This window comes from Papio anubis, chromosome 6 (genome assembly GCF_008728515.1).
Source record: "Papio anubis isolate 15944 chromosome 6, Panubis1.0, whole genome shotgun sequence".
In the NCBI taxonomy this organism is placed as follows: domain Eukaryota; kingdom Metazoa; phylum Chordata; class Mammalia; order Primates; family Cercopithecidae; genus Papio; species Papio anubis.
The window spans coordinates 104,054,279-104,065,437 of NC_044981.1; the positions used below are offsets into that span (position 1 = coordinate 104,054,279).

General features: G+C 47.1%; 1 protein-coding gene and 1 pseudogene across 3 annotated transcripts in view; one reads left to right on the top strand and one right to left on the bottom strand.

Moving 5' to 3' along the window:
- Positions 1 to 10,461, bottom strand: part of TULP4 (TUB like protein 4) — a 280,793-nt gene extending 270,332 nt beyond the window's left edge. The window contains exon 1 of one of the 3 annotated variants that reach the window (XM_017958185.3): positions 10,342 to 10,461. The gene's annotated coding sequence lies outside the window, so the exon portion shown is untranslated. The remainder of the gene's footprint in view (positions 1 to 10,341) is intronic. The other 2 variants (XM_031667335.1, XM_031667334.1) reach the window with 2 other exon arrangements.
- On the top strand, positions 3,237 to 4,071 carry LOC110743102 (annotated as a pseudogene).
- Positions 10,462 to 11,159: the final 698 nt, after the last annotated feature.

Below are 11,159 nucleotides of genomic sequence, written 5' to 3' on the forward strand. Positions count from 1 at the left end.
GGGCCCCCACACTTATGACTTCATCTAACCTTAATTACCTCCTACAGACCCCACTTCCAAATACCATCATACTGGGACTTAGGACTTCAACATATGAAGGGGGGTGGCGGGGCTCAAACACACAGTCCATAACAAATGGTATCTACTTTTGCTCTGAATTCTATTTATTTAATGACTAGTAAAACTGAACATTTTGTTTATTGCACATTTAATTTTCCTTTTTTTTTTCTTTTAAAAACGGTCTGCTCTGATTCCATGTCTGAAACAGAAAGTATACAGGATGAACCTGAAACATCTCATCATACCATAAAGCAAGGAAGCTCTGAGATTACTAAAGATACGTCAGAAGGACTCAGGGGCCAACCTAAATAAGCCTCCACTGCCCAAAGAGGGGGCAATTTGAGCATCAAAAGGACAGTAACTGCAATGGACTGAAACACACCACATATGCTAAAATAGGAGTTCATAATGTAATGCGAAAAAATTAAAATTAAAAACCCTCATCCACCACCACCACCAGAGGATGCTAGGGGGCCAAATCATAACTTTCAAAACTGGTAAATCAAGGGAAATAATCAGACACTTTTCACACCCTTTCTATATACTCTATACCTCAAGGTAAGCAAATAATGGACAAAGTAGAATTTCTACACACACATACACACATACACAAATATATATTTCAGCTAATAACTAAATGATAGGATGTAACCACATTGTAATCCCTCCTGAACTCATGGACCAAGTTAACATTCAAGAATGGTTGCTAATTCACAAAAAGAAAGAAATCAGACTTCCTGATGAAAATAATCCTGCCCTCACAAAAAAATAAAATTGGATTCTTTTGATTAAGGCTCTACAATGAACTACTAATGTATAGGAAACACAAGAAATAAAAGAACATATTTTACATTATAAGGATGCAAAGAGTAAAATTCAGTTTCTTTAATAAAAACTTGCAAAGAAAAAAAAAGATAGAGAACCTATAGGTTAAAAGAGATTTTAAACCATCCAATTGCAATGTATGGACCTTATTTGGATCTTAATTCAATCAATCATATATATATAAATATATATGATATGATGTAAACACACAGAAACGTACACGCCCCCACACACACACACACAAATATATACTGCAGTCAAGGAGTATTCATTGGATATTTGATGATACTAAGAAAAAAATTTTTAAGGTAAGATAATAGTATTGTAAGTATTATAAGGGGTCTTTTTCTTTTAGAGACATATACTAAAATATTTACAGACAAAATTATATGACAGCTTGATTTGCTTTAAAATAATCCAAGGGGGTGCGGGTGCGGTGGTTCACGCCTGTAATCCCAGCACTTTGGGAGGCCAAGGCAGGTGGATCATGAGGTCAGGAGATGGAGACCATCCTGGTTAACACGGTGAAACCCCGTCTCTACTGAAAATACAAAAAAAAAAAAAAAAATTTGTTGGGCGAGGTGGTGGGCGCCTGTAGTTCCAGCTACTTGAGAGGCTGAAGCAGGAGAATGGCGTGAACCCAGGAAGCAGAGCTTGCAGTGAGCCGAGATTGCACCACTGGACTCCAGCCTGGGTGACAGAGCAAGACTCCTTCTCAAAAAAAGAAAATAAATTAAATAAAATCATCTAAGGGGAGGGACATGAGAGGTATTACTCAAAGAACATTGGTTATGTTTTAAAATTGCCAAAGCTGGGCAAGATACAGTGCTTTATTACACTAGTCTCCACTGTTAGCAATGTTTAAAAATTTCCACGATAGGCCGGGTGCAGTGGCTCATGTCTGCAATCCCAGCACTTTGGGAGGCCGAGGCAGGCGGATCATGGAGTCAGGAGTTCGAGACCAGACCGACCAACATAGTGAAACCCTGTCTCTACTAAAAACAGCAAAAAAATTAGCCGGGTGTTGTGGCGGGCACCTGTAATCCCAGCTACTTGGGAAGCTGAGGCAAGGAGAATCGCTTGAACCCGGGAGGTGGAGGTTGCAGCGAGCCGAGATCGTGCCACTGCACTCCAGCCTGGGCGACAGTGAGCAGTGGGGTGGAGTTTCAGTGCCTGCACTTTGGAGTGAAACAAACTGGTAAGGCCAGAACGGCAACCTCATGAGCGCTCTCAAGACTGTCAATAAGATACTGCAGATCAACAAAGATGATGTAACTGGCCTGCACTGTAAAGTGGTATGCCTTATCCAGAATGGAAGTTTCAGGGAAGCCTTGAATGTCATCAATACTCGCACCAAACTGTTAGCCAATTAACTCTCTCTCCTTTGAAAAGGCGTATTGCTAGTACAGGCTGAACAGAATTGAGAATGCCTTGAAGACAACAGAAAGTGCCAACCAGCAGACAGACAAACTGAAGGAGCTTTACAGACCAGTGTTATACCGTTTGGAATGCTATGATGAATGCTTAGCAGCATGAAGAGATCTCGTCTGAAACTCCCACGATGATTATGATGAGGAGAGGAAAACAAACCCTTCAGCTTGTTGCAGCTCAAAGCAACGGGGAAAAAGTGGCTCCAGAGAGCCTGGGCTTCCAAGAAGGCACACATGAGCTGTGCTACAACACTGCATGCGCACTAATCCATGGCCAGCTGAATCAGGCCATGAAAATCCTAGGAAAAGCTGAAGATCTTTGCCACCATTCATTATCAGAAGACACTGATGGGACTGAGGAAGACCCACAGGCAGGACTGGCCATCATTCATGGTCAGATGGCCTATATCCTGCAGCTTCAGGGTCAAACTGAGGAGGCTTTGCAACTTTACAATCAAATAATAAAACTAAAACCAACCGATGTGCGGTTACTAATTGTAATTGCAAATAACATCATTACCATTAACAAGGACCAAAATGTCTTTGACGCCAAGAAAAAAGTGAAATTAACAAATGCGGAAAGAGTAGAGTTTAAGCTTTCCAAGAAACAACTACAAGCTATAGAATTTAACAAAGCTGGCCAGGCGTGGTGGCTCATGCCTGTAACCCCAGCACTTTGGGAGGCAGAGGCAGGCAGATCACAAGGTCAGGAGTTCGAGACCAGCCTGGCCAATATGGTGAAACCCCGTCTCTACTAAAAATACAAAAATTAGCCGGGCATGATGGCGCATGCCTGTAGTCCCGGGTATTCGGGAGGCTGAGGCAGAAGAATCGCTTGGACCGGGGAGGTAGAGGTTGCAATGAGCCGAGGTCACACCACTGCACTCCAGCTTGGGTGACAGAGCGAGACACCGTCTCAAAAAAAAAAAAAAAAAAAAAGAATTTAACAAGGCATTACTTGCTATGTACACAAACCAGGCCAAACACTGCCTCAAAATATCTGCCTGTTTACAGTCTCACAGTCCTGAGCATCTCTTACCTGTGTTAATCCAAGCCGCCCAGCTCTGTGTGAAAAGCAGCACACAAAAGCAATAGAGCTGCTTCAGGAATTTTCAGATCAGCATCAAGAAAATGCAGATGAAATTAAGCTGACCATGGCACAGTTGAAAATTTCTCAGGAGACTATTTCTTAGCATGTCTAATATTGAGAAGCATAGAGGAGTTAAAGCAGAAGCCAGGCATGGGGTCTGCATTAGCGACCATGTATTGCCACAAAGAAGATATTAATAGTACCACTGATGTCTTCACACAAGCTATCCGGTGGTATCAAAACCATCAGCCCAAATCTCCTGCTCATTTGTCCTTGATAAGAGAAGCTGCAAACTTCAAGCTCAAATATGGGCAGGAGGAGGAGGCAATTAGTGACCTAGAACAGCTATGGAAACAAAATCCAAAAGATATTCACACCCTAGCACGGCTTATTTCTGCTTACTCACTTGTAGATGCAGAGAAAGGCAAAGCTCTTAGTAAACACTTGCCATCATTAGATAGTATGTCTCTAAAAGTAGATGTTGAGGCTCTTGAAAATTCTCCTGGTGCCACGTACATTTGGAAGGGTGGAAAAGTTACTAGAGATAGTCAACCAAAGGAACAAGGAAAGGGAGATTTGAAAAAGAAAAACAAGGGAAAACTGCCTAAGAATTATGGGCCGGGCGCAGTGGCTCAAGCCTGTAATCCCAGCACTTTGGGAGGCCGAGACGGGCGGATCACAAGGTCAGGAGATCGAGACCATCCTGGCTAACATGGTGAAACCCCGTCTCTACTAAAAAAATACAAAAAACTAGCCGGGCGAGGTGGCGGGCGCCTGTAGTCCCAGCTACTCGGGAGGCTGAGGCAGGAGAATGGCGTAAACCCGGGAGGCGGAGCTTGCAGTGAGCTGAGATCTGGCCACTGCACTCCAGCCCGGGTGACAGAGCGAGACTCCGTCTCAAAAAAAAAAAAAAAAAGCCGGGCGCGGTGGCTCAAGCCTGTAATCCCAGCACTTTGGGAGGCTGAGACGGGCGGATCACGAGGTCAGGAGATCGAGACCATCCTGGCTAACACGGTGAAACCCCGTCTCTACTGAAAATACGAAAAACTAGCCGGGCGAGGTGGCGGGCGCCTGTAGTCCCAGCTATTCGGGAGGCTGAGGCAGGAGAATGGCGTAAACCCAGGAGGCGGAGCTTGCAGTGAGCTGAGATCCGGTCACCGCACTGCAGCCTGGGCGACAGAGCGAGACTCCCTCTCAAAAAAAAAAAAACAACAACAACAACAACAAAAAAAAAAGATTTATGACCCAAAAGTTACCCCAGATCCAGAAAGATGGCTGCCAATGCGAGAATGTTCTTTCTATCTGGGGAAGGAGGAAAGGTAAAAAGAAGGATCAGATTGGAAAAGGGACCCAGGGTGCAACTGCAGGAGCTTCATCTGAACTGGATGCCAGTAAAACCGTGAGCAGCCCACCCACCTCCCCAGGACCTGGCAGTGCAGCGACACTATCTGCCTCTACAAGTAACATCATACCCCCAAGACACCAGAAACCTGCAGGGGCTCCAGCAACAAAAAAAGAAACAGCAGGCTGGGCGCAGTGGCTCACGCCTGTAATCCCAGCACTTTGGGAGGCCGAGGCAGGTGGATCATGAGGTCAGGAGATCAAGACCATCCTGGCTTACACAGTGAAACCCCGTCTCCACTAAAAATACAAAAAAATTAGCGGGGTGTGGTGGCGGGCACCTGTAGTCCCAGCTACTCGGGAGACTGAGGCAGGAGAATGACGTGAACCCGGGAGGCAGAGCTTGCAGTGAGCTGAGATCCGGCTCCTGCACTCCAGACAGGAGCGAGACTCTGTCTCAAAAAAAAAAAAGGAATATAATAAAGGTAAATAAAGCAAGAAGCACAGAACTTCTCCCTCTTCATCTCCATATTTTCATAAATAATTTCTTGTATTTCAAATGGGAAACATCTTCCTCAAAGTCTGCCTAGTGAGATATGGTCTACTGGTTGCCTCATAGCTTTGTACAGATTATAAGGACTGAAAATACGGCCAGGCGTGGTGGCTCACGCCTGTAATCAATCCCAGCACTTTGGGAGGCCAAGGCGGGTGGATCACGAGGTCAGGAGTTCAAGACCAAACTAGCCAACACAGTGAAACCCTGTCTCTACTAAACATACAAAAATTAGCTGGGTGTGGTGGCATGTACCTGTAGTCCCAGCTACTCAAGTGGCTGAGGCAGGAGAATTGCTTGAACCTGGGAAGCGGAACTTGCAGTGAGCCAAGATGGGGCCATTGCACTCCAGCTTGGGTGACGGAGCAAGACCCTATCTCAAAAAAAAAAAAAAAAAAATCGGGCATTTACCCATCTTGGTATCTGTTGTATCCTTTATCTGTGTGTGCTGATTTGATCTTTTTTCAGTTTCACAAACCTTATCTGAGGTTTTCCAGGATTTAAACAAAAACTACTTCTACTATTTCAGTTAGAGTCTGAAGACACTTCTGTTCAAGTCCCACTTTAAATTATGTCTTAGGAGGCCTTAGGTGACTGGAAGTGGAATCTTCTGAGCATTCTAAAATATCTGCTAAGAAATATCATGTGATAAAGAGGGACCTTCTTAATACACTGATGTTCTTCACTTATCTAAATGAATGGCCACAAGAAAAAAAAGATTTCCATGATAAAAAGTTGAAATGTAAAGAAAAAAAGATCTGTTCATGTCCTTAGCCCATTTTTCTAATGAACTGTTCATCTTTTTCTCATTGATTTTTATGGCTCTACATAAATTGAGATGCTTAATATATGTTGCACATATTTTTCCAGTTTGTCATTTGTCTTTTTGCTCCTGCCATTCTTCACTATACAGACACTGAAAATAACATACGCTGTAAAAACTGCTGTCAAATCTTTTACTTTATAGGTTTCTATTTGCTGTTAAGCTTAGAAAGACTTTTCCCATACTGGAATGCTATTAACATTTACCTATACTTTCCTTTAAGATTTATTGAATTTTAAAGGAGTCCTATAAATGAATATACCTTTCCATTCAGCGAAATATACCACCACTGTAACATTAGCTGGAATTAAAAACAACAACATCTGCATCAGTCGCAACTTCAGAAAGATGTGCTGTAAATGTCATCATCCACATAGAAGGGAAGTGATAGGACCCACCAAGGATTTAACACACTTATTGGTTTTATTCCCCATGGATCCTTATTTTAAAGAGTTTCTATGCATTAAATAACTAATTTGTTTTAACTCATTTAATTAAATTTGTTTTAATAAAACAAGTGTTCTATAACTTCTAGTCAGAGTTCCTGATCATTGCCTCATGGTCTTTTCACTAAGGTCAAATACAAGGTTCCTGATCATCATGAAGTACCACAGTTACTAACACTTAGTATACAAAAATCTAAAACGTTTATTAACAAAATGTGGTATATACATACAACGGGATATTATTCAGTTTTCAGAAGGATGGGAATTCGGCTGGGCGTGGTGGCTCATGCCTGTAAACCGGGCGCTTCGGGAGGCCTAGCTGGGAGGACTGCTTGAGCCCAAGAGTTCAAGACCAGCCTGGGCAACATAATGAGACCTTGTCTCTATAAACAACAGCAAGAACAAAAGGATGCAAATGCGGACATATGCTATAACATGGATGAACCCTGAGGACATCATGCTAAGTGAAATAAGCCAATCATGAAAGGGCAATTACTGTGTGATTCCACTTATATGAGGTACCTAGAGTCGTCAAATTCGTAGAGATAGAAAATAGAAGGGTGAGGCCGGGCGTGGTGGCTCAAGCCTGTAATCCCAGCACTTTGGGAGGCCGAGACGGGCAGATCACGAGGTCAGGAGTTCGAGACCATCCTGGCTAACACGGTGAAACCCCGTCTTTACTAAAAATACAAAAAACTAGCCAGGCTAGGTGGCGGGGGCCTGTAGTCCCAGCTACTCGGGAGGCTGAGGCAGGACAATGGCGTTAACCTGGGAGGCAGAGCTTGCAGTGACCTGAGATCCGGCCACTGCACTCCAGCCTGGGCAACAGAGTGAGACTCCGTCTCAAAAACAAAAAAAAAAATAGAGGGGTGAGTTCCAAGGGATGCAGGGAGGGGAAAACAAGGAGTTTGGGTTTAACAGGTCTGGAGTTTCAGTTTGGGAATCTGAACAAAGTTCTAGACAGAAGTGATGGTTGCATGATAACATGAATGTACTTAATGCCACTGAACCATACACTTAAAATTTTTTTTCTTTTTCTCTGAGACAGAGTTTCACTGTGTCATCCAGGCTGGAGTGCAGTGGTGCAACCTCTGCTCACTGCAACCTTACAGCAACCTCAGCCTCCCAGGTTCAAGCAATTCTTTCACCTCTGCCTCTCAGGTAGCTGGGATTACAGGTGTGTGCCACAATGAGTGGTTAATTTTTGTATTTTTAGTACAGACAGGGTTTCACCATGTTGGCCAGGCTGGTCTCGAACCCCTGGCCTAAAGGGATCCACCTGCCTCAGCCTCCCAAAGTACTGGGATTATAGGCGTGAGCCACCCCACCCAGCCAGGGTGATAAATTTTATGGCATGCACATTCTACCACAAAAAAATTAGTATGTTAGAATTTAGAAACTAAATTAACACTATCTCAGCCAAATTTTAAAAATTTGACATTTTAATTACATATTCCATGCAGTCTCAACTAGAGACAAATGTACAATTTCTGTAAGGCTTTTGGTAATACTGAAATGCTTCACAGAATCCTAAACAGAAACCCATGCAGTAACTAAATCACAGCATTTCTTAAGAGAAATGCGTTTAAACTCAATGTTTAAATGCGTTTTACAAATCACATGCATAGTTGAGCCACTCTATCTTCACTCTCTCCAGGAGATTGTTAGTTGATGCTGTAAATGAGTAGAAGAGATGAAGAAACATTCCCACCTAGCTTAGCCACGTACATGGTAGCCACTCCACAAACCTTCCTGAATTCAGATACTGGAATCTATAGCAAAATCAAAAAGAAAACCTGGGCTTCCCACTGTCCTATAAACTATCCAGTGAGAGGGCTGAAATTTGGCCTGACCCTTCTTTCATTACTCGCCATCTCAGCGTCAATGTTGGATGATTCCATTTAAAACAGGCTTCAGGTACCACACATAGCTTTATGGGTTAAAAATCTTTTTCTATTCAGAGTTTTGGTAGGTAAAAAACTGTGAATAACCAAACTAGCACTCTTAGAACTCCATATGCAAGGCTGAAAGGTAAATATGATTTAAATATGATTTATACACACAAACTTTCTAAATGAAGAGGACATTATTTTAAAATAAACAATAGTAAATGCATAAAGTTCGTATTTCTCAACCACGGGAAGTAATCATGACTTCCTAATCACCTTCCATGTATGAAAGTTCCATTGTGTTGAAAACATTTTTCCCCATATTCCTCCCTCTAATTCAGCACTACGGACTTTAACTTTGGAAGCCAACACCTCCCCACATAATGTAAAAAACAAAACCAAAAATAAATAAACCTGCTACTTCCACAGCCCTAATATACAGCTCTTAAAATTCTTAAAGGAAATTCACATCGTCTAACAACTTTCATACAAATTAAGTACTATTCTTCCAACTGAGGAACTACACATTAAATTTAGCTATTCACAATTTATTCATATCAGCACTTTCATGCCAGTTATCTAACGAAGACTTCACTAGAAGACAGGACACTTGTGACTCTCCCATTCAGAACGTGGCTATCACTGCACAACGCGAGATGAGTCTGCCCGTGGCCTCTCTGGATTGCAGCCTGGCTATGTGCAAGGTGCCCTATCACTTGTCATCCATCACGATCTCACACCCCAGCAATCTGGCGCTGCGGAGCCCGGGGAGAACTTTCCAGGACCACGGCACCATTCCCACCGGGTTTGTCTGCAAGAACTTCAACTGAGAAATGGAGACCCCAGACACGGAGGAAGAGGCACAAAGGAAGGCACTCACACCCACCCCTACAACGGGTTTTTATGTTCTTCAAAACCTTCGAAATAACTTCCTCTGTGCTTTTTCATAAACCTGCCTATGGCAATGACTTAATGGATATCCTTAAGGTGCTGAACTACTGTAAAACAAAAGGGGGGTGGGGGGAGACCCCAAAGAGATGCAGGAGACAGTTCCTGGCGAGGGGAGTTGATTATCCCCGACGGGAAAGTCTTAAGAGACTTTCTGATGACAAGGGCAGTTCAGCAGGTACAAGGAATAGGTCCCTAACGGACATCAACCCCGTAGAGGGCTGTGTCACCCTCACTTCCTTCCACAAAGCCAGGCCACCCTCACCTTCCCACCCCTGAAGCGGTGTCACCACAGGAAGAAGTAGACACCTTCCAGCTAATTATCCCAAGCGGGTCAAACTTTGGAATCGGCGTCCTGCTCCGTGTTGTGGAGCGCATGGCAAAGAGGAAGGGTTGGTGCTGGGAGCAGAATCTCCGTGATTTGCCAGAGGAAACAGCACAGACTCCAGACAGCAGAAGCGCCGGGATTTCCAAGCAGCTGCCACGACAGGTGACCGGGCCCGCTCTGCAGACACCCGGCTTGCCCGGGGGCTTCGCGGAAGGTGGGGCGGGCGGGCTGGGGAGACCGGCCCGGCAGGGGAGGTGGCGGCGCGGCCGGGGAAGCCGCTAGGGCCCGACGCCGGGGAGGAAGAGGAGGAGCGCAGCCCAGTCTCCCTGGGGAAACCGTTTTCAGGGATTTTCTGTCTCCACAATTAAGAAAAAAAAAATGGCTCCAAGCCAAACGCCTCCCGATCTCACACACACACCACACGCACCACCCCACACGCACGCCCGCCCCGCGCTCAGCTTTCGCCCCATTTTCTCACACGCGGAGACAAAAGGCTCCCACAGCCAAGCAGCGGCCACGGCCGCCGGGCCCGGGTCAGACGCCCCCTCGCGCCGCCCCCTCCCGAGACTCCCGCAGCCGCCGCCCCGACCCCCGCCCGCCGCGCTCACCAAGCCCGCCGCGCCGACCCCGGGGCCCGCCGCAGGGGGACACACGCCCGGCGGGGCAGGGACGGCGCTCGGGCCGGCGCCCCCTCCCGCGGGATTGCGGGCGGCGCTCCAGCCCGCCGCGCGGCGACAGCGGCCCGGCGCCCGCTCACCTCCGGGCGGCCGCAGCCCCAGCGGCTCCTCCGCGCCTCTCCGCCTCCGGCAGCCTTATAGAAACGCCGCCGCCGCTGCCGCTGCCTCCCCCAGCGTCTCGGCTGAGTCTCCGCCTCCCTCCACCGCCACTGCCGCCGCCGCCGCTCGCCGGCCCGGCCAGGCCACGTGACCGCGCCACGTGACCCGGCGCGGCGAGCGGGAGTGCCTCCCCGGCTGGAGGCTACTGCCTCTGGCCCCCTGCTCAGCCGGCCGTTGGCGCCCCTCGGCCGCCCTCCTTCCCGGCTTAGGGCTCGCGTGCCCCACGCCCCACCGCGGGCCGCCGCGCCGCCCGCCACCGGAGCCGCCGCCTGCCCGAGCCACCTGCTCGCACCCCAGGCGCCGCCACCCCGGGAGACCTCCGCCCCCGGCCCGCACCGCGCCACGGTGCCCACGATGCCCACAGTGCCGGGCCTAGGCCTCCAGTCTCCTGGCTCGGGACGGCCTCAGCACCCGGGCACCGCGCCGCTAGCGAGCCGTCTGAACTTCGTTTGAGCCGGAAGTGGACGTCCCAGTCCTATTATGTCTTACAGGGAAAGCCGCCGGGAGCACAGAGGCGCTGGCACCACCGACCCGCGCAGCTCCCCGGGAAAACGGTCACCGGAGTGGCCGCGATGGTGACATCCCAGACA